Source organism: Schistocerca cancellata, chromosome 3 (assembly GCF_023864275.1).
Source record: "Schistocerca cancellata isolate TAMUIC-IGC-003103 chromosome 3, iqSchCanc2.1, whole genome shotgun sequence".
Lineage (NCBI taxonomy): Eukaryota > Metazoa > Arthropoda > Insecta > Orthoptera > Acrididae > Schistocerca > Schistocerca cancellata.
Window position 1 is genome coordinate 462,529,666 of NC_064628.1, and position 27,236 is coordinate 462,556,901.

Below are 27,236 nucleotides of genomic sequence, written 5' to 3' on the forward strand. Positions count from 1 at the left end.
CTCTTATGTAGAAAATGCACCATACTGCCAATGTTATGTACTTTTTGTTACGCATTTCGTTAGACAAACATCTCCGACACTTGCAGGCTGTTTGGTGCAACTGGTGTTTATGGAGCGAAACGCACTTTACAGTATTACAACGAAGATCTGGAGTATCATAAAAATTAATTTTTACGTTATAACAACTTAAGGAAAATAAACAACAGCAAGCAAACATCTGTGGATACTGGATGTAACAAAATAAAATCAATGAGGCTAAAGAGAACCGAGAGCAACTGAAGCTCATAATGATATTATTGTGCGGAAAACAAGGTTTGGCGTAATGCGAGAATAGGGAAATAGGCAAGTTGATTTTGATAACTTACCCTCTAAAAATGGAGGATATTTCCAAAGCTGTCTTATTATTTGTCATTGAGGGTGGAGACAACCTCTCGGAAATCATTTACGAACTGGATATAAATATACAATGTATACAGTATCTGTTATACAAAACGAAGTACTTGAAACATGCGGTTTTACACTACAAACAAAAGTTGTAGAACAAGTAAAAAACTTAAATATATATCAGTCGTAATTGATATGACAACTGATGTCGTTTATACTGTGTAAATGGCTCTCTGTCTTACAAATCTTTACGAGGAGCAGATGAAGAAAAGTGAATATATTATGTGTTTCGTTTCTTTTACTTTTACAACTGCTCTCAGTAATTGTCACCGCAGTTTTGAAAACCTGAAAATTGGGCCTGAATGTCAGGTACTTTACAGAACAAGGTTATACGGCGCTCGTGCTTCGAGCGGAAGTTAAAAGGAATGCTATCAGCAACTGTTCAATTACAACCTAAAACTATTTATGTACATTGTATGTCACATTGCTTATATCTTGCAGTCTCCGAATCTTGCCCAGTCCAAGACAACAGAAATTGTTTTGGGACAACTGAAAGGATGTAATCATTTCTACACAATACAAAGGGCGAAGACATTTTATCAAAGAATATCGGTGGATTTTTTCCTTAATCGGAAACAATATATTTAAGGAAATTATTCGCACTAGACGGCTGACGAGGCATGACTAATTAATTTTGTCGAAATTCTGGATGCTGGATGTGACTATTTAGATGAGATTTATTGGACTGACAATGTCACTTCAGTTGGTATCACTAGATTAGTCAACACCATCTGCACGGTGGAACTCATAGTATCACTTTCTGTGAGTGAACTCATTTTTAGCAACAGCCGTTTTTTAATTAAGTAGATTCATACAAAAAGAGAATATGAATTTGAATGTCGCAGTAAAACATTCCAAAATGCTTCAAACAAATGTACAGATATTAACTTTCAGAAATTTTTTACTGTGAAAAAAATATGAGGTGCTAATGATTATTCCAACGTAAAAGTTAATGTAAATTCGACGTGTTCACCATCAATATTGCTGACCACGAATCAAATTATCGCAATTATGACCTCCTTCCATTTTTGGATGCCAATATTTCAGGAAAACAGAGTAGGATTTTGTCTCATAAAGATATTCTCCTTTCCGTTTTCTGTCTGTTGTCCACGTCAGGACACAAATTGTTTATAAACTTTCACAAAATTTTATGAGGTTTGTCTTTTGGAAAATGGTGCTTCCATGAGCATTAAGCAGGCACATGGTGAATATTTATTACGTAAAAGACAAATGAAGGAATTTCCAAACATTAAATCATATAGGTTACTGAAATGCTAAACGGATGTGAAAAAGAGATGTTTCCAAACACATATGAGCTTTCTGGAATATTTTCAGTGATCCCTGTGACAACAGCAATCTCAGTGTAAGTAGAACTGAAGTTACGCATATTAATTCACATTAATCAACGACCTGTAGTAGACTTACGTAAAAGCTGAAACTGGTCTCGATGAAATAATTAATATCAGTGAAATGATGACTTGTGTGGAATGACTTATTATCATTACGGATTGCAAACGTGTAGGTGTGGAAATGTGTGGTGTGTGGAAAGCATACTTAGGAACATTTATCGTTGGGAAGCGATTAACTATCTTATTTACACCGTGGAGTCATTTATAACGTTTCCCGATCATCTATAAGTATCAAGTCGATGGACATTAATTACAGACATGTCATAAACAATAGGCAGGCGCCTTGTTTTTCTGTCGGACTTGATCTGTTGTAAGTCGTCTCATTTAAGAGACCTATCGACGAACAACTGAACAACAATAATATAAGAACTAAGGATATTCATTGCAGAACGGTCGATGACAGAAATATGTGTAAGAAGAAGGGACGTGATGCGTTAATACATCTGAGAATAACTTCCATCGTACTCGATATAGTTATAGAGAGTAAAATCTGTGGTGGAAAACAATGACTGGAACACAACAAAAAATTTATGGAAGACACCGTATGTTACTGCTGCTATGAGATGAAGAGGTTGACACAGGGGAGGGTGTAGTGACAGAGCGCATCAAACCATTAGGTTGACTGAAGACCCAAATAGATACTAAATTTGATGTCATTGTAATTCCTAGTGTTCGTAGTATCACCTGAACAACTCGATGATATGATTAATACACTCCTGGAAATTGAAATAAGAACACCGTGAATTCATTGTCCCAGGAAGGGGAAACTTTATTGACACATTCCTGGGGTCAGATACATCACATGATCACACTGACAGAACCACAGGTACATAGACACAGGCAACAGAGCATGCACAATGTCGGCACTAGTACAGTGTATATCCACCTTTCGCAGCAATGCAGGCTGCTATTCTCCCATGGAGACGATCGTAGAGATGCTGGATGTAGTCCTGTGGAACGGCTTGCCATGCCATTTCCACCTGGCGCCTCAGTTGGACCAGCGTTCGTGCTGGACGTGCAGACCGCGTGAGACGACGCTTCATCCAGTCCCAAACATGCTCAATGGGGGACAGATCCGGAGATCTTGCTGGCCAGGGTAGTTGACTTACACCTTCTACAGCACGTTGGGTGGCACGGGATACATGCGGACGTGCATTGTCCTGTTGGAACAGCAAGTTCCCTTGCCGGTCTAGGAATGGTAGAACGTCGGGTTCGATGACGGTTTGGATGTACCGTGCACAATTCAGTGTCCCCTCCACGATCACCAGTGGTGTACGGCCAGTGTAGGAGATCGCTCCCCACACCATGATGCCGGGTGTTGGCCCTGTGTGCCTCGGTCGTATGCAGTCCTGATTGTGGCGCTCACCTGCACGGCGCCAAACACGCATACGACCATCATTGGCACCAAGGCAGAAGCGACTCTCATCGCTGAAGACGACACGTCTCCATTCGTCCCTCCATTCACGCCTGTCGCGACACCACTGGAGGCGGGCTGCACGATGTTGGGGCGTGAGCGGAAGACGGCCTAACGGTGTGCGGGACCGTAGCCCAGCTTCATGGAGACGGTTGCGAATGGTCCTCGCCGATACCCCAGGAGCAACAGTGTCCCTAATTTGCTGGGAAGTGGCGGTGCGGTCCCCTACGGCACTGCGTAGGATCCTACGGTCTTGGCGTGCATCCGTGCGTCGCTGCGGTCCGGTCCCAGGTCGACGGGCACATGCACCTTCCGCCGACCACTGGCGACAACATCGATGTACTGTGGAGACCTCACGCCCCACGTGTTGAGCAATTCGGCGGTACGTCCACTCGGCCTCCCGCATGCCCACTATACGCCCTCGCTCAAAGTCCGTCAACTGCACATACGGTTCACGTCCACGCTGTGGCGGCATGCTACCAGTGTTAAAGACTGCGATGGAGCTCCGTATGCCACGGCAAACTGGCTGACACTGACGGCGGCGGTGCACAAATGCTGCGCAGCTAGCGCCATTGGACGGCCAACACCGCGGTTCCTGGTGTGTCCGCTGTGCCGTGCGTGTGATCATTGCTTGTACAGCCCTCTCGCAGTGTCCGGAGCAAGTATGGTGGGTCTGACACACCGGTGTCAATGTGTTCTTTTTTCCATTTCCAGGAGTGTAAATTAGCTTCGTCATAACAAAACTAAATGTAGAATTTGGTTGACTGGAAGGAAAGCAGAGAAAATACGATTAATGTCCGGTTACCTGTGAAGTAACACTTGATGGATATAAAAAGATATCTGGCATGTTGTGTTCAAGGAAACCATCCAAAAATTTGTGTTTTTGGCGATATTTGTTTTATGTGTTTTAGGTTGAGGTCCAAAGCAAATTACTCTACCTAACGTTTCATCTTCCACCGCTGGGGACATCAAAAGCTGCAGTAACTGAGGATGTTAGGCACAGAATTAGGCCTAGAATCATTACCAAATGCGCGTAAATCAAATATCATCAAAACATGCAAAAAGTGGCTGTGAAAACCTGCACTGTGTCATTTCGACATTTCTGTTTAGCGGTTTACGGAGAACACCAGAAACCTTATGTGGATGGCCTGACGGAGACTGACACGGCTACCTTCTACATTAATATCTACATGGCTACTCTGCAAATCACAGTCAAAAATCTCAAAGAGGGTTCATCGAACCACCTTTACAATAATTCTCTCTTCCTCAAAAAAAAAAAATGGTTCAAATAGCTCTGAGCACAATGGGACTTAACTTTTGAGGTCATCAGTCCCCTATAACGTAGAACTACTGAAACCTAACTAATCTAAGGACATCATACGCTTCCAAGCCCGAGGCAGGATTCGAACCTGCGACCGCAGCGGTCGCGAAGTGACAGATTGTAGCGCCTAGAACCGCTCGGCCACTTCGGCCGGCTCTCTGTTCCTCCACTCTCGAACAACGCGCGGAAGAAACGAACCCCTATTACTTTCCGTGCAACCTTTCCTTTCCCTTATGTTATTATGATGATAGTTTCGCCTTATGTAGGACGGCGTCAACAAAACATTTTCGCATCAGGAGGAAAAAGCTGGTGACTGAAACTTCGTGAGAAGATCCCGTCGCAAAGAGAAATACCTTTGTTTCAATTATGTCCACCTCAAATTCATGTCCGTGGCACTCATTCCCCTATTTCTAGATAACACAAAACGTGCTGCCCCTCAACTTTCTCGATGCACTCCGTTAAGCTTATGTGGTAAGGATCCCACATAGCGCCAAAATACCCCAAAGAGGACGGACAAGCGTACTGCAGGCAGTCTCTTTGGGAGATCTGTTGTATCTTATAAGTGTTCTGCCAATAAGACGCAGTGTTGGCTTCGCCTTGCCCACAACATGTACTATGTGTTCTTTCCAGCTTTAGTTCTTCATATTTGTAATTCCGAGGTATTTAGCTGAATTTACGGGATTTAGATTTGATTGATTTAACCCATAACCGAACTTTAACAGATTCCTTGCAGCACTCATGTGGATGACCTCACACTTTTAATTATTTAAGTCAATTGCCAATTTTCGCAACATGCATTTATCTTATGTAAATTATTTTCCTATTGGTTTTGATCTTCTGATGATTTTACTAGCTTGTAGAAGACAGTATCGTCTGCAAACAGCTACAGACGGATGCACAGATAACTCCTGAATCGTTTTTGTAGACAAGGAACAACAGATGGCGATAACATTACCTTGAGGAACGCCAGATATCATTTTTGTTTTACTCAATGACTTTCCGTCAATTACTATGAAGTGACTCGAAATCGCGAATCCGTTCGTATAACTGAAGCGATATTTCATAAGCATGCAATTTTATTACAAGTACCTTTTGCGGTACTGTGTCACAAGCCTTCTGAAAATGTAGAAATGCAGATTTAGATTGAATTCCTCTGTCGAAAGCACTCAATACTTACTGTATAGTGTTCAACAAGAAAGACGTTTTCTAAATCGGTGTTAACTGTGTGTTAATAGACTGTTCTTTTAGAGATAATTCAGAATGTTTGAACACAATGTATGTTCCAGAATCCTGCTCCGTATGGACGTTAATAACATGAGTCTGTAATTTAGAGGATTACTCATACTGCCTTTCTTGAATATTCGTGTAACCTGTGCAACTTTCGAGTCTTTGGGTACGTCACTCACTTGAAGCGAGTTGTACGGGGTGTTCAAAAAGTCTCTCCGCAATGCCGCATGATTGTTATCCGCATGTGTTGTATGTCGCAGTGGATATACCGAAATGAAACTCAGTAAAATACAAGTTATTAATTTATTGAATATTAATTTTTACTTACAAATTTTAACATTAGATGTTGAAAGTGTCCCCTCTGTTGTTGAATACACCATTCAGTTCGTCTAATCGTGTTACGAAACACAAGCTGTAATATTTCTTCAGTAACAGAAGCAGTGAATGTGGATATTGCAGTTTTCAATTCATCGACGGATTTTGAACGGTTTTCATAGACAGTTGCTTTCGCTGCACCCCAGAAGAAACAGCCAGGTGGTGTTACGACAGGCGATTGTGTAGGCCAAAGTTCTTGTGAAATTATGCGATCACCAAAAAACATCAGCAAGCAGTGCCATTGAAACGTGAGCTGTATGCACGGTTGCACCATCATGTTGAAAATAACCGTTCAGTATTTCACTTAACACACGTTCTCCCATGAATTAGTACAGACTATCACTGCAGTATCGTTGTGCGTTTATTGTTTCGTTGAAAAATATGCGACCCACTATCCTACGTCTAGAAATTGCAATCCAAACTCCTATTTCCACAGAATGAAGTGGTTCCTCAGGAATACACAATGGATTCTCAGTACTCCACACACGAAAATTTTACGAGTTCATGCACCCCGAATAAATGAAACTACAGCGCATCAGTGAAAAACGTTTCATTAAGAATATCCATTCCATTTTGCTGAACGAAATTTTTGAACCATTGACAAATGCAGTCTCTTATCACTATCAGTATTTTTCAGTTCTCGCACGACCGTCACTTTGTATGGGAAAAGTTCTATTTTTTTCCTGACAGCTTTGTGGGCCGTTCCGACACTAAGATCGATTTTCTGGGCAACTTTTCTTACTGACTTATTCGGACTCTTGGACATTTTACCGGAAATATCGAGGACGACCACTTCTCGGTGCATCTACCACTGAACCCGTACTTCGAAATTTGTTAATCAAATCTCGCACAGTATCGCGATATGGGAGTGTTGTCTCCGCTAAAACCAAATTAAACGTTTGACGAACTGAAACTGTGTATTTACCGCAAACTTTGAACACTTGTTCGACTAAAAACAAACGTTCTTCAGTGGTTATCATTTCAACAGTGACAGAAATGAAACGAACGAACAAAGGAACTAATCTTAAACGTTCATGTCAACACGTAACGACACACACCAACGATACTACTGGCGCCGGCTAAGATAAACGAAACAGTGGAATGTTGGGAGAGTCCATTTGAAGTGAAGTATCCCATGCAGGCAAGGAATCAAACGGCACGCACGGCTAACAATCATACGGCACTGCGGAGAGACTTTTTGAACACCCCGTTTTGTTAAGTATGGAGCTATTGCATACTCTGCCAGGAATATAATTAGTACAGAATCTTACATTTATTGATCAAAGCTGCTTCGCTACTCCGAGGACACCTACTTCTAAGTTACTCGTGTTGGCACCTGTTCTTGATTCGGTTTCTGGAATATTTATTTTGACTTCTTTGGTGAAGGAATTTTAGAAGTTTGTGTTTAGTAACTCTGTTTTAGTAGCACTGTCGTTGATAGTACTTACACTGCTATTGCGCAGGGAACTCATTGATTGTGTCTTGCCATTAGCATACTTAACATAGAATTCTTTGTCAGGTTTCGAGACAAAGTTTCGTGTGGAAAGTGTTGTAAGCATGTAGCACTGAAGTCCACGCTAAATTCCTAGCCTGCGCCAAAACATCGCCATTCTTGAGGGTTTTCCGTTCGTTTAAATTTGGCATGTCTTTTCTCTGTTTCTCCAATAGTGTTTTCACCTGTTTTGTGTACCAGGAGGTATCAACTCCGCCGTTTGTTTATTTATTTTGTATAAATCTCTCAATTACTGTCAATACCACAACTGATGTACATTTACACTGTTAACTGGGAACGAGTGGAGATTGCCTCTCAGGAAGGTGTAAAGTGAAACATTTCTGCTATTTTAAATAGGTATATTATTGGTGATTTGGGAGTTACGGTAATCAGGCGACCTCTCACTCAACCATGAGTGAGGTTGTAACCTCCCCCTCACTTACCGACCTTAATGACAGTGAAAAATTAAACAGCGTGTACCTAATGGAAATTTGGGAAAAGCAATCGTCACCGAAGTTAATTTGTCGGTAAAGAGGGAGGGAAGGGTTACATCTAAATGAAAGCAAGAATGCTAATGAAAAGGGGTGGAAATTAATTTTGAAAAGGGGTAAAGTTAATAAAGAAAGTAAATGTGCAGCCGTTACGTTAACAATTAACTAGCGGTAATTAGGTATTTGAGATTTGGGGGAAATCACGGTCGCCAGTCCTAAGGACAATTACTATACTAACTGAAAAAGAAAGGTTATTACACATATAATTAGTACTATAAGCGTGGCAACTGAAGGTTGACACGTGTAGTGTGAAAACTGAAAGTTTGTCAGAAGTAATAAATTTCGCTACACCCTGACTTAATTTAGCAAAAGAATTAATAAAACCGGAAAATCGAAAGTTAATTTAGTGACTGAAGTTAATACTGAGCTTTCTTTCTGAAGCACATCGAAATTCAGTAAAATACGGTTAGTCTTGGACTACCTCAACAATCATTTCAAAAGCTACTTGAATCTACGCAATTTAGAAAGAAGAGATTTAACTTTGAACTTGAATTAAATGATTCTGAACAATTAACAATAGTAAAATTTAGCACGTACCAAGCTGAGCTGCAGTCACAGGTAAGCTAAAATACGGTAACAAAGCTCGCACTCTTAATTCGTGCTTGTGTAATCTGAATATTGTAGCCAGCTATTAATGCCATAATTGAACTTTGAAATTAAAGCAGTGAAAACGAGTTAGCTATATTACTTTAATGCTGGAGTTTGAATTTCAACGACACTCGGGTTCATTTCGGAAAAGGAAGGGACTCTGCTTGGTAATGCAATTGGGACAATGAGCAACAAAAGTTCATGCTAAGTTGCTGTAATTATAGTGACGAAAATGGCACAGTTTGAAAAGCTGAGGTCTTCCATACAGTTCTAAAACTTTACGTGCGTCCAGTCTTCCTTGTCGGTTGATTGAAGGTTTGAAGCTGTCGGTCGAGGAGGTGACGACAGTCACTCATTGTCGGCCGTCGCTGTTGCAGAAGCTGGATGTTGGCGCGCCTTCTTCTCGACACGGTCACCAGACGAAACGGGCTCTTGATGTGCGCTAGTTAATGTTTCCCGTCCGCGACACCATGTCAGAAACTATCATCGCAAGTCGAGCGCAATTACATGCTGCCAAACCCCGAAAGCGCGGCAACTCGTGGGAGCGTCACACAACACATCTGCTCCACTCGCTACTCCCGCCACACTCCTTCTCTGCCCAGCCCGCGCTCCACGCGGCAGAGTTAACACTACCAAAGATCCTACACACTTTGACTCTTCACACGACCTATCGACGTAATCGTTCGATAGCAGTTTTCCCTGGGCAAGACCCAGGGTAAAAATACAAATAATATTTACGAAACAAACCAATTACACATCGACATAAATGTATAAATATATATATACAAACAGTAAAACAATTACAATATACAAAGAGACAGAAATGTCATATCTTGAGGTAACAAAGCAAGGAAAAAAAGAATTGTAAAATAGATGGAAATAGGAGGAATTGCATTTCCGGCGTTACACGTGCCCCACATTGTCTGAGGATTTTCGTGTAACGTAAACAGACTCAGAAAATGTCCCAAAAAAGAAACAGCGGAAATGCATATGCTCAAAACGTCAAAAAAATTTAGCATTCGTCTAATTAACCATAAACCAATTTTTAGACAATAATAATTGAGTGGAGACACTCCTAATCTTATTCCACTCTGTCATCTTGCACAAAGTAAAACAGGTTGACAACATATCAAAATTCATAGAAAACATAGAAAATGGTTTAGATATTCTAAAATCATTAAAATTCGTAACACTATAAGAAATGGAATACTATTTGCAAAATTGATCAGAGTACATGGTCATAAAAAACAGGTATATCAAAATACGCAAACTAATAATTAATTACATAGAATACACATTTTTATGTAACCTTTTCATAATTAATATTCTCGGCATGTCCAATTAACGCTAAACAAGAAAATAATATACAGCAGATAAAACAAAACATAAATATTGACAGCAGAATTCTTTCACATCAGCTGTCCGGGAAGAAAAACAACTCCACCTTCCGTACTCGCAAGTACAAAGGATGCCGACAGCGGCACAAGAGCCGACAGCAGCACAAGAGCCGACAGCGGCTTCGCCTCGCAAGTATTGTTGCAGCCCGCCTGTGCGGCACGCTTGATCTCACTCGCCCTTGTAACGGCGTTTCCAGAACGTCCGTTTCACTGAATTCTTTCGGAAAAACTCACTCCCGAGTAATCTCAAGGAGTCCATAAACACTATCACAGTGGATAACTCAACACTGTCCATCATCACACGCATGTACTAGCCTGAAACTTAAAACAGCGTCTAAGTACATCGGCAATGACTAATAAAAACACACATTCATGAAATATTACAGAAAGTTACAAAATCATATTTACATTCCTTAATCTACTGTGACTCAGCTGAAAACTTAAACTAGCAGCTTGGATTTTTCAGATGATTACTAATCAGTTACTCTTAAATCATTTAGCCAAAATTAATTACTTATTAATTACAACTTCTTTAATGACCTCTAGGTCAGGCAAAAGCATCGTAACATGGCACATCCTTAAATCTTATACTCTATATTTACATACTGTACAAATTACCCATTGTGTGGTATTAATCGATCCTAGGTTGGTACAATTTCAAGTCTACAATATTCCGTATACCTAATCGTTTTCCAGAGCTTGGATACTCTAAGCAATAAGCATTTGTGTGAGGTATACCAATGACTTTATATGGTCCATTATAAGCAGTCTTAAATTTAGAGATTTCATTGTCTATCTCGCTCTATTTCTCATGAGCTTTTACAAGTACTAAGTCTCCGATTGCAAACTTAGCAAAACGCGCTTTAGCGTCATGACGACGTATGCGAGCATCGGCTTTTAGCTTCATTACTTCTCGCAAACGATCTTTTTTCACACGAATACTAATGTCAATCCGTGGAGGGAATTTGATTATCTCTTCCACTAAACTTTTACTTCTGTCAATGCCGAGATTCCTCACATTACAGTAGTTCAAATTCGTTCCTACGTCAATGTCATCCGGCCAGTTAACAATGTGTATAGGCTGGTATTGCTTATGCACACCGTCTCCTGCCTCGTCAAAACTAACTATTATCGTTTTATCTTGTGACGTACATGTCAAAGTTTTGCTTTCGCAATTAATCACCGAACGGTACTTTAATAGCCAATCTAACCCGATAATTACTTCCGTAGTCAAGTCTGGCACGACGACAAACTCTTGTTGAAATCGTGCCCCACATATCTCGAAGTTGACAAAAATCTGTTTTGTGACCGGATTACTGGCCTTCCCAGTAGCACCGATAATTTTCACTCCTGTTACTGGCATAACTACGATGCCAGGTCTGTCTTTCAGTAACTCAAATATTTTCCCAGATACAGCACTCAATTCTGCACCGGTGTCAATCAACACGTTTAGTTGTAGGTCATGCATATTAACAGACACTACTATCTGTCTACACTTGTCCTCGACTGTTTCTTTATTTTCCCACAGTAAATCCTCGTCTATATCCAGGTCATTCCAGAAAAAACCATCCGGCTTTGATCCTAAATCCGGCTTATCTGGCGGCTTTTTCAGCCTCTGTTCACATACAGTTTTAATTTCAACACGTTTGTCCTGAGGCTGTAGCTTCGCCTTTTCCTGTAACTCGTCAACTAGTGAGTGTTGTTTGCTATCAATTCATTAATCGTCACCTTCGTTGATTCCACTTTGGTCAGATTAATCTCATCTGCCAATCTACCTGGAGGAATGTGCCCAGTATTATCTGCAATTACTTCCTCTGGATCTGCGCAACCCACACTGCTACCGTCTGACCGTATAACGTCAGCTCTAACCTCATACACGCTGTAATCTATGTGCTTTTCTACCAATCGTGTCCGGCTATCACTAAAATTTTCGCAATCTTTCTCCTTAATACTCTCGCAATGTTTAAACTGGAGGTTTGCGTCGGATTGGTCGGTTACTTCTACCACTGAAACTTTCGGTAAGGTCTGCCGGTTAGGGCCAGAACTTTCCGTTACTACTTCAACATCTAACTCCTGCGGGACGAAACACGACGAATCTTGCTCGTGCTCCGCCTTAACATCAACTATTTCTAGTAAAGTCTGCCGATTAGGGCCAGAACTTTCTATCATTTCACAAGCACTATCTTCCTGCGGGACGAGACGCGGAAAATCCTGCACGCGCTCCCCATAAACGCTTCTCCCATACAGACCCCTATAATCTCTTAGTTCGTCGTACAAGCGACCGAACTGCCTTAACCAGACCTCATCCCTCTCTGCATCCCCTCGCTCGATGACGGACGTGTTATCCGACATCTGATCTTCTCTCAACAATTGCGAATCATTCTTAAACTCAATCTCCAGTTCCGCTGTGGGTATTACAGCTGCCACTTTATAATCGATTTCCGGAACACTACTTAAATTGTTCTCACTGACAGTGAATGTACTACCTACTGCCGTGTATACAGCTGATCTACTACTTGTGGGCGCACTCCTTTCTCCTAACACTGGCACACACTCCCGCCGTTGATTATTCCACACGGAATTTTCATAATGACGATACCTGGGTTTTCTCCTGTTATTGGGCCGCCAAAATTTCTCCACGCCCGCTCGGCCCCTCACCGGCGCGGCTAATGGTTTCCCTGTCTCGTCCCAGCAGATACGCTCCCCGGATGCTGCTGAGGCGGCTGATCACACCCTCTGGCGTTATTACTATTCTGTGAAGCCCGTATCACGTTAGTATGATACTGGTTTCTGTCATTCCTGTATTATTTGCATTGTACCGATTGTTATTACGGTCCGAACCATTATTGTTATTGCTGCGGTATGCATTATTCCCATGGTTATCGTTGTTATGGTTGGGGTGGTACCCGTTGTTGTTACCACGGCCTCTACCACTGTCGCGATTATTGCGCCAATTGTCCTCGTCCTCAACTCTTTCCAGGAAATCATTGATTGTCCTGTAATTGCTTCCTACGTAGCGTTTTGTATCATCTGGAAGCTTCTTGTAGAGTTCCCAGACTATTTCGGATTCCGTGCGGCGATCACGCAAATATTCCAACTTGCGGATCCAGCCCTCACAAAACTCCCTCATCGAACCGCGCGAATTCGCATCGAAAGGCCTCGATACGACAAATTCGCGCCAGACACTTTGCTGTTTTCGCTCTGACCAGTATTCAGCCAGAAACAAATTTTTAAACTCGTCAAAAGTCAGGTTCGTAATGTTGAGGTTTAAGCCCCAACGCTTGGCATCACCAGCCAGCACATCAATAACCGCATTAATTTTTCTCTCATTAGTCCATGATCTGGGTAAAACTCTTTCACAATTTTTAATGAAATCCGTCGCGTGTACACCGCCTTTTTTCAAGGGGTCGAACCGCTCCTCTTTCGTCAACAATTCCGAACTATGTGCACAGATTGGCACATAGCTCTGTTTTTCGTCAAGTTTCTTTTCTAATTCCGACACTCTCGTAATTACTTGGCAAGTGGTTGTCGCAAGCGTTTCCACTTCCCTCTTTTTCTCTACGCAGGTATTAGCCTGCTCCCTCACTTTAGTGTCTACTTCGGACACTAAAGCCTTTAAAGTTTCCACCTTCTGTTGATCCTCTTTTTTCACTAATTGAATTTGTTCCGTCACCTTATTATCGATGATCGGAGCAACTGCTTCTCCTACACTTTTCTCGATTCTGCTAATTTCGGAATCAAAGCGAGTATTTATGCTCGCAATTTCCGCCAGAACGCCTATCATTTCCTGTTTAAGATTACCGATTTCGGTATTAATTACAACAATATCTTCTTTGATTTTATCAACTTTTGTATTAACAACTCCAACATTGTTGTTAACAACCTTAATAGCTTTGTTCTGATTGTCTAGCTTTCGTTCAATTTTTTCAGACTGAGCTTCTTGCTTGGCAGCCTGAGCTTCTTGCTTGGCAGACAGAGCTTTAATTTCTGCCGATTGACTCTTGATTTCATTAATCAAAACATTCAATAAATCAGTTAAATTCCCGGAAACTACCGGTTTTACTTCCGTAGCTGGTTCCTCTATATATGTTCCTCCGTACTCATCATCAAGGGGTACAGATTTGATTTTCGCTTCCGATTCCGAAACATTTTCTGAAGTTTGGAATTCCATTTCTGCTCTTTGTTGCGTTTCGGCGGTCGCGTCTTTCATGCTAGCCGCCTGCCCCTGAACAATGGGTACCGCGGTGCGCGTTTCCCACTGTTCGACCGATTGTTCCGTATCCAAGTCTACCAAATTTTGGCAATTGTTGCCTTCACTCATTTTAATAATTTTCAATATAAATGACAAATCTCAAATATAATTAGGATTACTTCCACTACTTATTCTCGCTGACGTAACGGCCTGTACGTAACCAGTACTTTGTTACGAGATTTGCACAATGCAAAATTCGTGTCCAGAACAACGTCAAATCCGAAGATTGTCCTGTCACCAGGTCGCCACGTGTAACCTCCCCCTCACTTACCGACCTTAATGACAGTGAAAAATTAAACCGCGTGTACCTAATGGAAATTTGGGAAAAGCAATCGTCACCGAAGTTAATTTGTCGGTAAAGAGGGAGGGAAGGGTTACATCTAAATGAAAGGAAGAATGCTAATGAAAAGGGGTGGAAATTTATTTTGAAAAGGGGTAAAGTTAATAAAGAAAGTAAATGTGCAGCCATTACGTTAACAATTAACTAGCGGTAATTAGGTATTTGAGATTTGGGGGAAATCACGGTCGCCAGTCCTAAGGACAATTACTATACTAACTGAAAAAGAAAGGTTATTACACATATAATTAGTACTATAAGCGTGGCAACTGAAGGTTGACACGTGTAGTGTGAAAACTGAAAGTTTGTCAGAAGTAATAAATTTCGCTACACCCTGACTTAATTTAGCAAAAGAATTAATAAAACCGGAAAATCGAAAGTTAATTTAGTGACTGAAGTTAATACTGAGCTTTCTTTCTGAAGCACATCGAAATTCAGTAAAATACGGTTAGTCTTGGACTACCTCAACAATCATTTCAAAAGCTACTTGAATCTACGCAATTTAGAAAGAAGAGATTTAACTTTGAACTTGAATTAAATGATTCTGAACAATTAACAATAGTAAAATTTAGTACGTACCAAGCTGAGCTGCAGTCACAGGTAAGCTAAAATACGGTAACAAAGCTCGCACTTTTAATTCGTGCTTGTGTAATCTGAATATTGTAGCCAGCTATTAATGCCATAATTGAACTTTGAAATTAAAGCAGTGAAAACGAGTTAGCTATATTACTTTAATGCTGGAGTTTGAATTTCAACGACACTCGGGTTCATTTCGGAAAAGGAAGGGACTCTGCTTGGTAATGCAATTGGGACAATGAGCAACAAAAGTTCATGCTAAGTTGCTGTAATTATAGTGACGAAAATGGCACAGTTTGAAAAGCTGAGGTCTTCCATACAGTTCTAAAACTTTACGTGCGTCCAGTCTTCCTTGTCGGTTGATTGAAGGTTTGAAGCCGTCGGTCGAGGAGGTGACGACAGTCACTCATTGTCGGCCGTCGCTGTTGCAGAAGCTGGATGTTGGCGCGCCTTCTTCTCGACACGGTCACCAGACGAAACGGGCTCTTGATGTGCGCTAGTTAATGTTTCCCGTCCGCGACACCATGTCAGAAACTATCATCGCAAGTCGAGCGCAATTACATGCTGCCAAACCTCGAAAGCGCGGCAACTCGTGGGAGCGTCACACAACACACCTGCTCCACTCGCTACTCCCGCCACACTCCTTCTCTGCCCAGCCCGCGCTCCACGCGGCAGAGTTAACACTACCAAAGATCCTACACACTTTGACTCTTCACACGACCTATCGACGTAATCGTTCGATAGCAGTTTTCCCTAGGCAAGACCCAGCGTAAAAATACAAATAATATTTACGAAACAAACCAATTACACATCGACATAAATGTATAAATATATATATATATACAAACAGTAAAACAATTACAATATACAAAGAGACAGAAATGTCATATCTTGAGGTAACAAAGCAAGGAAAACAAGAATAGTAAAATAGATGGAAATAGGAGGATATGCATTTTCGGCGTTACAAGGTATGTACCTCAATGCAAGCAGTAACTGGGCTGGCTACCATTGTGGACCGACCGGCGGACTTGTGGGTGCTGTTGGAATTCCGTTGGAATCCCACGGCCGCCCCAAAAACGTGATACCAATCCAATGTGGCCTCAACCTGTGTAATCGAAGCCAGCACAGCCTCGAGCTGTGAGCGAAGAGTCACCAATTCAGCATGCATTCGCACACAGCAATCACATTACTCAAACAAACGACTATCAACATGGGCTACGAAACTCTACTGTAGTCATTGACAAAAACACAATAACTGTCTCTAATAAATTAGATTAACACGCAGAGACTGAAAAATTAAAGTACCAAAGCACACAGATGAAACTATATAGTTCGATCCTGATTACAAACCCGTAAAATGTCACAAAATCTGTTACATCATCTGCCCTAATGTGTGACTTTCCACAACACAGTCTACTTAGCAGTCTAATTTACTCAACTTAAATCATTATCTTTTCACTCTAGAGCAAACGGCTGAATATACATTGTGGATGTCAGCGTCACGTCTAATGCTTCATATGTATGTACAATGAGATCAATCAGTAGCTTAACATTTCACTTGCTCAGATGAATTACTCTTGCCATTGTGGCTCCGCCTATAAATGGGCAACATGTCCCAGCTCGAACTGACGATCTGAAACAGTACCTAATCGAACAACAGACAAACAATGCGACAAAGAATTTTACGAAGACAAAGAAAATAAATATATTAAACTGAAGGAAAACAAAAGTACAAATGCGATCGAACTAAAATTCCAAGCTTACGATTGTAAATCATCTTTACAAATATCAGTTGTTGGAATCTGCCGTCAAAAGTGAAGGTAATATTAACAGGAAAATTCCGACCAACACAAGACTTCATAATGTCCACCTATCAGGCTCACCAGTGTGTCCATTTTGTAATTTAATCGATAGCGAAGATTATAGATTTATGTCTAAGAAGATAACAGAAACCTGGAAACTTCTGAGGCACAAGCTAGCTACTGTAAACAGACTAGCTCCTAAAAATATTATATCAGTAGATTCTTCTAAACCCAGATGACGTTGTGCGACCAGCCACAAAACGTAATGCTGTCAACTGAATTAAAATACTCACAGAAGAAAATGTTAGGTTAGTGCCTAAGATAGTACGTTCCTGTTTTGCGTATTTGTATTGTGAGTCTATTTACCAACTTGTTTTATTTGTGGTTGCTATTTGAGTTGACATATTGTCATATCGTCGTTTTGTGGTTGTGAGTGGAGTGTAAGTGTTAGAAAATGGAGTGCCAAGTGGAGAAATTTGGAAACTTTCCGACATATTCTTCTGTGTTAGATCAGTAGAGGAATGATAGAAACGGACGCAGCCCGAAACAATTGCACCGTGTGCGGGGATAATGCCACTGGACAGAGCACGTACAAAATAGCTTTTTGTTTTAAGAATGTTTTGACGTTAGTGACCCTCCACGTTCAGGAAGACTTTCCGGGTCTGATGATCATTTGAATACATTATTCCGGAATGGTCCAATACAGTGTACTCGAGAAGTGATAAATGTGATGAACTGTGAACATTCCACCATCGTTTGACATTTGAAAGCAATGGGGAAGATTTAGAAATCGTGTGCATGTATGGGTGTAAGCCACAATCACAAAAATCTGTGGGTGGCAATATGTGATCCTCATCAAGTTGCTCGTGAGGAACAACGACCAGTTCTATCCTGTATTGTTACTGATTATGGGAAGCGGTATCTTTATGCTCACATAAAGAAAGGAAAGTCAAAGTTGAGCCTAAACAAGACAGCGACTCCTCGTACAAACACCTGCGCAAATCCACAAAAGCTACTGTTACGCATCTGGTAGAATAGCGACGGTGTGGTGTACTACGAATTTATTCCACGTGGTGTAAACATCACTGCTGACATCTACTGTCGAAAACTGAGACGTCTTGCAAATGTAGTCAAGGAACAACGATCAGACTTCACGAGGTGATGCTGCTCTACGACAACGGCTGCCCACATTCCGCTAGACTGAGGAAAACGTGGTGCAAGAGCTGTGATGGGAAGTCATTCCGTGCCCACCTTATTCGCTTGACCATGCGCACTCAGATTGCAACCTTTCCCACTCTCTGTCGAGCAATCTTCAAGAAACTCGCCTTCCAGATGAAAATTCGCTCCGAACCTAACTCGATGAGTCCTTCGCCTCAAAACCGTGTCATTTCTACAGTCGCGGTATCGAAAAGTTACCCCAGTGTTGGCAGACTGTTGTAAACAATGAAGGAGAATATATTATTGATGACTCAAATATCTGTTACGTCGGTTTGCTGTGTTTATTAAATTTACGGAAGAATGCTACCAACTTATGCATCCGCCGAATAAAAAGGTTGATATGTGGTTGTATATCAGTGCACAGCATCTCAACTTAAAGAAAACCAAAAAATGTAATGAAAAGTTCTGAAACTTCTTAAAACACAGTACGAATGTGTGAAAACCAATGACTAACTGAAAACTGCCAGAACAAGAAAAAACAATAAAGTTTAATTAGGAAAATTTCAAGAAATATCCACAAATGCAAAAGAAGACTTACTTATTTTCATTTTATATTCTGAAATCTTATCGCCAATGTATGCACATTGAAAGTTGACGGCGGTTTACAAGTGCAGACCTCGATGAGAGAAACAGAACTTTTTTTTTCGACAAATTTCCGCCATTTGACTGTTAATTGTTTATTTATTTTACATAATAATGACTTCCGCTTCGTAACCATCCTCAAGTGCATGTTGAAATTTTAAAATAAGGTTCACCTGTCTGTGACATGTCATCGTCGAAGTATGGTTTTTCGGCGATGACATGTCACAGACACACGAGACTTATTTTAACATTTCAACATGCACTTGAGGATGGCTACACAGCCAAAATCATGGCTGTGTGGAATAAATGAACAATCAACAGTCAAATGGCGGAAATTTCTTTTAAAAAAGTTCGGCATGAGGGTGGTCCCCCGGGAAGGAAATATCATTAAGAACGTGTATTCGCACAAGTGTCCATACTTAATACCCAAATGTGAATATGTTACCACACGCACAATAATTCATAAAATTATTTTGTTTTAATGGTACTCTGATGAATTTCTGTAATCTAAATTTTTGTTAAATAAAATTTTTGATAAAAATAATGTATGAAGTCGCTGCCTTCAGAGCGAAGGACCTGGATTTGATTCCATGTACCTCCTCAGACTTTTTCTGTGGTAGGGAGGTCTGGTATGTGGTCCACTCAGCCTTTGTGAGACAAAATGAGACTCTGCTCGAATAAAGAAGCATCGTCATCATCAGGATTCATCTACCCGCAATAATGGCTGGAGGGATTGGCGAAATGGTGATGAGAAGCCCCTTGGTCACAGATCTATCCTCGTACAACCTGCTGGACAGCAGTTTTCCAACCGCAACAGGCCTAATCTGAGTCCGTGAGTGGTCTTTACTTTAAACCTATGTATTTTCTGATAAATACTTTTTTTAGAGGTTTAACCGAGAGTAGTCTGTGAATACTTCTCATCCTTCATTTGGTGTTAAGACGGCACAGAATGTGCTCAAGCATGTTTGATGAGCTACATTTAAAGAGCTTCGTAACCCCGCAAAGGAAGGGAGGAGTGACAGAGTTAGCATACCGCCATCGACGAGGTCACTGCGATTAGGATGCACGACAAAATTAGATACTGTTAGTGTTTAGTGTTTTACGGCGCTTAACGGCGATGTCAATAGCACCCTCCCATAAAATACACGAGAGACATAGGTGGTTACAGTCTAATAACACAACAGTAAAGCAAGCTGTGTCAGCAATTAACAATTTAAAATACAACTCTGTCTTCGGGGGAGTCATGAAATACCACCGATAAAAAGTAGATAGAATACTGGGTAGCTATAATTAATCGGCAGCTGCTGACAGAGGTCCAGCGTGGGCTGTATTTATGTGTATAGCAGCGGAAGTTCATAGATATTCCAATGCACTAATGCGGAACCGATTTACCTGGAAACAAAAGTTCAAATTTTGTCCACCAGATGCAAATCTGCTGGTGTGAATGCAAAAACAACGTATAGTATGTTTACATATGTAATGGATTGGGAACAGAACGTTGGCAGAAAGGGTCAAAGAACTGAAAAAGACATAATGTTGATTTTATTATTAATCGCCGATTACACAGTTAGTGGAAATTGAGCATCGGAGACGTCGAGAGATGCTGCACAGCACCAAATTTGCACCTGGTGGTCAAAATTTGAACTAATCTTTTTTCTAGCGTTGATAGGTTCCACACTAACACATTAATACATCTACCAAGTTTCTGTGCCATACGATAGCTGCAGCTCATTCTGGAACTCCGTGAGCAGCTCCACTTTAAATATAACCAACCAATACATAAAAATAACTATACACTAAATTAACTATAAAATGTCAGTACAACAGATAGGGACCAGATTACTGTGGCTTTGACTCTACTAGCAAATGATGAGTGACCAAGCCACTCAGCAACACACTGAAATCTTACACCGGTATTTTGGGAACACACAAAACCTTAAAACGCAAATCACACTCGTTTAACTGTCATCTGAAACAGAGGAAATGTCCTGTGGGAGACTCAGATCTGTCGTAAAGTCATCATATAAAACTCACTGCTTTAAAATATGATACATTGAAATTCTTGGGGAATGAAATCTGTCTACAGTCACCTAAATGATTTAAGGAAATCACGGAAAAATCTAGTACTGTAAGACGGGAAGAGCAACTGAACAGCCTTCTTCTAGAACACTAATCCAGTGCGTTAGCAATATTCCACCAAGCTCAGAACCTCACAAAAGATTGCTCTGAAAATTAATGTAAGCTGCCACCTTCATCGAGGATTATGACAACTCTGATGCATAAACTACATGTAGGGAAAGCAGATAGAGACGCAGAGATGCTGCGAAATGTGTAGTCTGTTTTTTTCCGAACAGCAGGTTTAATGGAATTGAGCAGGGGATACAATACTGGTAGCAAACACCGTGCTGTGAGTTCCCGAATGCAGATATCAACGTAAAAGCATACGTAGATTATCGGAGGTAGTATTTGGATTGTAACTGGAGTCCTATTTGTGGACAGCATGTGAAGGGAAGTAATGTATACTCCCTTCATCAACTAAAAGCAGGGAATTGAAAGACATAAGAGTTTCTTACATAATTGGCAAGCTAATACTGAAATAACACTTCGTATCTTCGAATACAGTGACCGAAGTGATGACTAAGGACTTACAGTAAATTGGACTTCATCCTCTCAGTATTAAAGCTGACATGTCTGTTGTGTATCGGTGGCATGTGTTGCTTGAATGTTTCGAGTAAAATCTACTTTTCTTTTCCCTTACAAGCGTACAAAGAAATAAAAAGAACATTGCAAAGACGGCAACGATGAAACAATGAAACTGGTTAAAGATGGCTACCCTGCTAGTTATGTGATGACTGAATCAAGACGAACAATGTTTTGCTACCCCAAACCGCCAGGTCCTACTAATTGATTCAAAATGCTAACGAGGAACCCCGAAGCACTACCCAAAGGTCTCAAGCTATAAACAAAATATATCCACTGCACACCACCAAAATTCTTTACATGTCATGCACTTGCACTACCAGTAGACGTGGTTGGAAAATTTAGCTATTTTGTCGTTGATGCCAATGTAAACCTCAACTACTACTGCGTTAAGTGCAGTTTAATTAGACGCACATGTTGTGGCCATGTACAACGTGGTCTTAAACAGTCTGAAAAGCATGTAAAATTTTTGCATGTTAGGCCGAGCGTTTTCCAAGTCAATTAACAGTGAAGTTAGCCATTCTATTCCACGTAGAAACTGAAGCGACCTGCCAGAGACGGTGTTGCAAAACGTGTTCTTCTTTTGGTTTCCTAAAACCGAACAAGAGAGCGATGCGGAAGATGGACATAGGACGTTAGTAAGATTCGAAATCGAGCCAAGGGCTGAACAGTGTCGTGCTGTATCGTCTACACTATGAGAGGAATTGCCACTAATTCTATGTGGTGCGTTGCTTGAATTTGCGCTCGCGACGGCCTCATTTGCTAACTTCGGTACCAATTAAGTCGGAAAAGGCGTGACGTATCGAATTTTTTCTTACCAATTATTTCTCAGCATAATCTACCGTTGAACTCCGTTACGGGGTTTTCAGGCTGTTTCTGACCTCCCTGAAATGAAATCGTGATAGATGAAAAGAAGTACGTGAACTGCGTGTTCTTCCAAAAGTAACTGGTATGGCTGTTAATACACTCCTGGAAATTGAAATAAGAACACCGTGAATTCATTGTCCCAGGAAGGGGAAACTTTATTGACACATTCCTGGGGTCAGATACATCACATGATCACACTGACAGAACCACAGGCACATAGACACAGGCAACAGAGCATGCACAATGTCGGCACTAGTACAGTGTATATCCACCTTTCGCAGCAATGCAGGCTGCTATTCTCCCATGGAGACGATCGTAGAGATGCTGGATGTAGTCCTGTGGAACGGCTTGCCATGCCATATCCACCTGGCGCCTCAGTTGGACCAGCGTTCGTGCTGGACGTGCAGACCGCGTGAGACGACGCTTCATCCAGTCCCAAACATGCTCAATGGGGGACAGATCCGGAGATCTTGCTGGCCAGGGTAGTTGACTTACACCTTCTAGAGCACGTTGGGTGGCACGGGATACATGCGGACGTGCATTGTACTGTTGGAACAGCAAGTTCCCTTGCCGGTCTAGGAATGGTAGAACGATGGGTTCGATGACGGTTTGGATGTACCGTGCACTATGCAATGTCCCCTCGACGATCACCAGTGGTGTACGGCCAGTGTAGGAGATCGCTCCCCACACCATGATGCCGGGTGTTGGCCCTGTGTGCCTCGGTCGTATGCAGTCCTGATTGTGGCGCTCACCTGCACGGCGCCAAACATGCATACGACCATCATTGGCACCAAGGCAGAAGCGACTCTCATCGCTGAAGACGACACGTCTCCATTCGTCCCTCCATTCACGCCTGTCGCGACACCACTGGAGGCGGGCTGCACGATGTTGGGGCGTGAGCGGAAGACGGCCTAACGGTGTGCGGGACCGGAGCCCAGCTTCATGGAGACGGTTGCGAATGGTCCTCGCCGATACCCCAGGAGCAACAGTGTCCCTAATTTGCTGGGAAGTGGCGGTGCGGTCCCCTACGGCACTGCGTAGGATCCTACGGTCTTGGCGTGCATCCGTGCGTCGCTGCGGTCCGGTCCCAGGTCGACGGGCACGTGCATCTTCCGCCGACCACTGGCGACAACATCGATGTACTGTGGAGACCTCACGCCCCACGTGTTGAGCAATTCGGCGGTACGTCCACCCGGCCTCCCGCATGCCCACTATACGCCCTCGCTCAAAGTCCGTCAACTGCACATACGGTTCACGTCCACGCTGTCGCGGCATGCTACCAGTGTTAAAGACTGCGATGGAGCTCCGTGTGCCACGGCAAACAGGCTGACACTGACGGCGGCGGTGCACAAATGCTGCGCAGCTAGCGCCATTCGACGGCCAACACCGCGGTTCCTGGTGTGTCCGCTGTGCCGTGCGTGTGATCATTGCTTGTACAGCCCTCTCGCAGTGTCCGGAGCAAGTATGGTGGGTCTGACACACCGGTGTCAATGTGTTCTTTTTTCCATTTCCAGGAGTGTAGTTCCGTTGCCGATTTCGAACAGATAGGTTTAAATTATGCTTAGCACGAAATGTTCGCTTTTTTTCGTTGGCAAAAGTTTCGTGGGTCGGAGTTGCCCTACAGCACACAGCACTATCTAAGAAAAGGAACTACTTTACCTTACGTTCGACACAACAATGAACGGAAATGTAAACCTGTTTTACGGCAATAAGAAATTAACTTTGTGCAATTTACAGCAAAATTTATGCGACAAGTTATGGCACAGTAGACTGAATTTGAAGTCATGCTTCAAGGAATGGGAAGCAAGATTTTACACCTCTCTGAACACCGAGAGTACACAATAAGCATCACTCAAACACCGAAATACAGTGTGTTTGAAAAAGAACTCCCTAGTTCTAATGTGTCGTAGAATCTGTACAAAGCGACATACACTTTCTAGTTTGTGGTGTTTGATTCAGCAACTCTCCAGGTTTGGGTCCCCGGCGGTTGGCAGGTCTGCTTCAACTTGAGACATCACCAATGTTTTTTTTTTTTTTTTTTTTTTTTCCTCTGGTCCCTCAGTTCAGTCCAGACGTGCTTGCAGTGCAGTGCAGAGCAATTCAGCAACAATGTGTACTCCACAACAGAAAGCGAAGTCTGTTATTTGGCTTGTAAAAACTGAGTCAGTTTTAACAGTCCGACGTAATTCTAGACGCCAGTATGGTGGTGAACCACCCACATCAAAAGCTATCTATCGTTGGCTAAAGTCTTTCAAGGAGACCGGTAGCGTTTTAAAAGCAAAATAAACAGGTAGACCGAGAACTTCTGGTGTTGCTGAACAGATCCGTATTTCATGTTTTCGGAGAGCAAAGAAGCCATTGGTCAAACGTAGTCTACAGTTAGGAGTGGCTAAAGATACTGGGTATGATGTTGTGTTTAAAAGACTTAAGTTGCGCTCCTACAAATTCCAACTGTTACATGAAAGAAAACCTACTGACAAAATCGAAAGGTATGAGTTTGCTGTAGACTTTCTACACAAAATTCATGATGATGTCAATTTTATAAAGAAGGTTCTCTTTTCTGATGAGGCTGCATTTCATCGTCATAATAGCAGAATTTGGAGGGAGAACATTCACATGAAGTTATTCAGCATCAACGCGACTCTCCAAAATGTTAATGTCTGGTGCGTTTTGATGGGAGATAGTGTGATGGGTCCTTTTATTTTTATAAAAAAAAAAACAATAAACACTGACGTTTACTGTAACTTGTTGACAGAGTATGACTTTCCCCAAATGGACGATATTGAGGCAGAAAAGGGGCTTGTCTTTTTCCAACAAGATGGCGCCCCACCTCATTACAGTAACCATGTGTGTGTGGCTCTTGACACTCGCTTTCTAGAAGAGTGGTTAGCCAGGGCTGGCCAAGCCCAGGCGGAACCCCACTGGGCTTTTCCTTTTAAGGCCACATTAAAAAATGCTTGGTACATTGAAAAGATCAGAGACATCATTCATTCTCATACAGGACAGATGACAGTTACAGTGGGCGTTTGTGGTGCCCTGCTGAAAGGGACGTCCAAGTGCAAGAACTGCACACAGTGCATATCAAAATTAGTATCGAAAACTGACACGGGGAAAAGTGTAAGAGGGAAAAAGGGAGAGAGAGTGGGGTTTGGGGGTGCCAAAAACTAAATCGAATGTGTGGAAAAATGTTCTAGAACGGGATCTGGCTCAGCTTACATCTCGTGTTGGAACAGGACTTCAGTACCACACAACAGTGTCGAAACAACAAAAAACCGCAGTCGTCTCGCAGTTAGCCTACTCTGAATGAAAGAATAAACCACAGCGGTTAGTATCTGATATGTTTTCGCAGGACGTTCCATGTGCGGCAATTTAATATTTTATTCAAATGTTGTGCGTACCTTGAAAATTTATTGTCATAAATGAATTTCAGGTAGTAAACATAATACATAAATTTCAGTTACTGGACGCAGTGTCCGTGAGTGTAGTTAGATAAAAACATATTTTTTGTACATGATAATAATGAATAAGAAGTAAATTTATGAACAATCCTGAAACTAAAAATTACTATTTGGTTACGCAAAGTTAATCAGTGGCGTCCTGTGGTGTACGTATAGACGACACTCAGGCATTATAACCATAAGGGATGTGGAAAAAGACATAGAGAATCTGTGAATAGGGGCAAACTTTGTCGAGAAGGCAAGAATCACCACAGCAGAGGCAGTGACAGCAGCAAAGAGGACCCGCAGCTAAAGTTAGAGCACAGCGCAGTAACCGTGCACGTAATTAACAAATCCCGCTTTGTGGAAGATTTATGTGCGAGCTCCCTGTCAATGCATTATTCATTAAACGGGGCAGCTCTTGTGTACACACAACTCTTCGTTAGGAGACGGAGAACGGCCCTGGATATGATCCTGTCGCACAATAGGGCGTATTATACATCAGCCTCCACTTCTAGTTTCATTCAACTACCAGAGTACCGTTCACCGCGATTTTATCAGCTCAATAGTTCTGCCGATCACTATATGTCCACAACAGGACTTTTTCAGTGACATCTACCATTCACGATGAATTCTGCTTATCGACAGTTTTCGCCAACGGGAAAGCTGAATACTGAGCACTAGTTAAACATGGAAAAATCAAAACTGAGGAAGTTGTGTTCCCCTAAAGATCATCACAGCATCATATCTGCGAATACGAGTTGGAAGAAAACGGACATTGACCCCTTTAAAGAACAATCTAGTGCTACCTCACCGCTGAGTAGCAAGAGCGGTCAGATTCCGTCACACTGAGTCCACAATAACTATCGTAGAATAAAATTCGAAAATTAATGGTAGTTTGTATAACTACAAGGTAACGGCTTTTAGCCGTCTATTATTCCGAAGACTACGGAAAGATGGAATAAATGGCTTTCGGTGATGGGTAGTATTGGAAATCAGTATAAAGGCATGGATACTTATGGGAAAATTAACATTGTCAGTTGGAATAACTGTACAGAGTGTACTTCCAATACTATGATGTCCAGTACACAGACAAATACTCTTAAGCGCTATGGCATTTGATGTCAGTAGTACAGTATGTATGAATTCAGGTGGTAGGGGGTTGAACTCAGCGCGGTGTTAGAGTGTGCGTATCTGCCTTAGCAGCAGATAGCAAACAACATTAGTGACAGTGCGTGTTGCTTACA